At 34.5% G+C, this 3,788-nt stretch overlaps 1 long non-coding RNA gene across 1 annotated transcript in view; it reads right to left on the minus strand.

Annotated features, from left to right (window-relative positions):
• Nucleotides 1-981: 981 nt before the first annotated feature.
• LOC128249870 (uncharacterized) overlaps nucleotides 982-3,788 on the minus strand; it is a 5,344-nt gene continuing 2,537 nt past the window's right edge. The window contains exons 2-4 of the long non-coding RNA XR_008266002.1: nucleotides 3,616-3,700; nucleotides 3,293-3,317; nucleotides 982-1,157 (exon numbers count right to left, since the gene is read on the minus strand). This is a non-coding gene — a long non-coding RNA (uncharacterized LOC128249870). The remainder of the gene's footprint in view (nucleotides 1,158-3,292; nucleotides 3,318-3,615; nucleotides 3,701-3,788) is intronic.

The raw sequence follows: 3,788 nt of genomic DNA on the forward strand, positions 1-3,788 counted from the left end.
ACATTCTATGTAGTAAAGTATAATATGCATAATATCAGAAATATCTTGAGATTTATTTGGGGAATATGACGGATCAGTTTAAAATAGAATTAACGTGTTTCTCTTATTTCGTATGTTTTATCAGTTTTATTATTATTTAGTTTTGCACAGTCTTATGACACATATATGATAGATTTAATCATACATCATTGCTTAAGTGAACCGAATTATGCGTAGCGACAGTTGCCACTGGATTTAGGCTCTTGGTATTGATCACCTGTAACGATACACTTCATATTGTGGCAGCAGATATATGATAATCTCACCGAACAGCAATTGAATATTTTCCTCTGTCTGAGAGAAGCTGGAAAGTGTTTCTATAAGCTACCAATAAAATCAATTATCTTAATTCATAATGCTTAAATAGTGAAATTATTTTCATTCTTTTTCATGATCACATCTGTTCGTCTTTTATATACACAACAACATTTTGTAGCTAATAGTTTTTAAAGAAGTCTTTACCACAAGGTTTCTCCCATAGAACTCGTTCATTAGAATACAGATGTTCAATAGTCTTTCTATTTTTTAACTGTGATATTTTGATCCATAGTTAATTTTGGGTCCCACCTATTATTGTTCCGTCACTTGAAACCACACAAACATTTTGTAGCTAATGCGTCTTAACAAAGTTTTCACAGCAAGATTCTACGAAGAGAAACATATCCGTTTAAATCCAGATTAATTGATACTTTTCGCTTAAAACATCTGAGATTTCAATTCAAATTCCTCCTCTCTTTATTGAAGCCAGACCAACAGTACTGCTTAAAGACATATTTACCAACGGACTGGGAGTGGATTATATGTTAATAATTGTAAGAAATTTTTTAAGCTGTTGTTACGACCAACAATACATGAACATTCACGTATTGAAATTGAAACTATCATCCACAAAATTGTGATTCGATATAAAAAGCTTTAGAAAAATATGAAACAATAAAGAAATAGATTTTAGCGTTTACTTCCCAGTTATTCTTACAGAACCTCTCAAATACATAAATTGTAGAACCAATAAAATTACAAATAATGCAAGTAAATCGTTATTGCATCATTATCTTCATTTAGATTTGCATTAGTACATTAACGACAAGTACAGTAAGGAATAGTGTTTGCATGGGCCTCTGAAAAGAGAATAGTAAACATTATATCGATAACAATCTGTATACATATATATGGAAAGTAATTGGATATGAAGTTAGTGTTTATTTCAAATCTAACGTGGGTTTTCTGAAAGAAATAACGATACTGCAATTTTAACCCTAGGAAGGAATAACAATTCTGCTGCCTTGACCCCAGACTAACCGCGATTGTAATATATATAGAAAATACAATGTCACACAATTACTGACTTTTCAGTTTCTCCGTTAGAAAACCTTTCTTCCTGAGAGAACCAGTATACGAAGAATAAAAGGTAACAATTATCACCACTTTAGATGCGAATGATACAAAACTTCACTGTTTAAACGACGGTGTGCTTAACTACGAAGAAGTAACGCGGGAACTTGAAATCTCGAATGCATTAATTACAACTCTATTTATCGATAACTATATTGATTCTTTGCAGGTCAATTGACATCTGACTGTTAAACTAAAACTTCAAAAACTATCTAGGAGCAACCTCTCCTATTGAAAATTAAGAGAATTTGGCATTGTGATGTAATGAATTTGGTTCTCGGTGGCCAACGTATTAAAACTATGACGATGGAATCACTACTACTCTACTTTTAGTACAATGGGAGGTCGAAATATGCAGATTTTATTAAACTTATTTTCAAAATATTTACAGGGTTTCCCGAATTCAAGGCAGCCGATAAATCGGGCTTTAATGATTACCAATAAATATGATAAGATATGAAAACTATATATCATTGTAAAAGCTTCTTGTGTGTTCATTTTGTTTCATACTGCATATATACAGATTTACAAATTTGATAATTGCTAGAGATAAAAATACAATTATAACCCTCCACAGATTAGGCGAATTTAATACAGAGATTGCAAATAGAAATTAAAATCAAACTAACAACACACCCCAAAATTGCCAAGGAATATCAAGAGGCTGGTTCCACCAGGGTTCAAACTGGACGTGGCCAAATAAGAATTGTGTGGACCTCTCAGATTATACTGCGAACTCCTAGGAATTCCTTCAAACATTTGGCTGCCAAGTGAAATATAAGCAGAACATCAATATATCGGGTGCTGAGGAGCAGCTGAGGTCCCATCCCTACAAGATGATCCACCGTCATAGCATATACAGATTTATAAGGGTATATGGCAGCAATGAAACGGTCTTATCTTGCACGCTGCGTAACTTGATGTTCACTGATGCAAAGAAATATGATATCCAATAGACAGTAAGGTACCAGAATGACTGACTTTAAGGATATCTCGCTCTGGCAAGACGAAATTCGTAAATGGCAGACAAACTACACTGCCAGTTATGGTTTTGGCGGCTGTGAGAACCAGTGGAATGTTGCCCCTCGTTTCTCTGCTGTCGGGTGTTCGAATTAATATCCAACGAGAGATTTCCGACATTCTGTAATATGAAACCTATCAATGGCTGGATGAATACTTCTAATGCACACCTTCCAGCCTTCAACAAAACACGGCACCGTCACATATCTCCACACAGACACAACACTGGTTTCAGAAAAAAACATTCCATCGTTCCTTATCAAGGACGTATATCCATCATGATGATCCGAACTCATCCCGTTGGATTTTTCTGTTTGGTCCAATTCAGAGATGAGGCTCACGTGCAAACCACATGTTTTGCTCGACGCCTTGGAGGCCATACTGCACCAGACATTTTCTTCGTTTCCGTAACAGTAACTGCGTACCGCGGGTAAAGTATTCGCACTTAGACTTAAACCCGTTATTCGAGACAGATGCGCTTATATCAACTAAATGTTGCTGTGTCATAATTGTTTTTCATTCACCACTGCATTACAATGCAAGTAACGGAAATATAGCATTTTTCGCTAGGGCGTTCCGCCGAGGTCCTCTTTGCCGTTTCCTTTAGAGGGTCAATAAATTAAGTACCAGTTGCATAATGTGGTCGACCTAATTAACTAGCCCATTCTCCCAAAATTGGAGCCTTGTGCCTAGAGTACAAAAGAATATTTCGCTTGGACAAAATAAAAAAAAAATGGATGAATGAAATTTAGGGCACCCTGTTTTTATATTCTAGCTGGTAGCATAACTATTGTAGTAACATATATGTTCTCGAAGTATTAGCTACAATGAAATCACCTACCTCGGCATTGTTAGACTTGTTTTTTCTGAAAAATTCAAAAGTTTTCAAATGCTAAAATATATCAGGCAATTTCTGTGCACACATACGCAGTAATGAGGTATTAATTCTATCATACAAGGAATGTTATAAAATTTATGATTAATATACTTTTTAGTTAATTTATTATTCATTGAAAATTTTAGCTGTATGAACGTGTCTTATCATATAAATCTTGTTTCGGGTATCAGGTACAGAGTTAATGAAATATAGAGAACGTTCTGCCGTAACGTTTTGGTTGCATTTAAAATCAGATACATGCAACATCGAATTAGAAAGTAACTTACTTGACATTTCTTCATTTTTTTAAACAAATGTTGACAATCACGATGCATGTCTGGAAGATAACACTCGTCGAAAACTTCGGCAGAACTGTAAATGGAAGTTAACGTGGAAATTATTCAGCGGCTATTGTAGTACATGTAATGTTGCTTATATATATATGTATATATATATATAT

The sequence above is a fragment of the Octopus bimaculoides genome, chromosome 18 (genome assembly GCF_001194135.2).
Source record: "Octopus bimaculoides isolate UCB-OBI-ISO-001 chromosome 18, ASM119413v2, whole genome shotgun sequence".
NCBI classification, from domain to species: domain Eukaryota; kingdom Metazoa; phylum Mollusca; class Cephalopoda; order Octopoda; family Octopodidae; genus Octopus; species Octopus bimaculoides.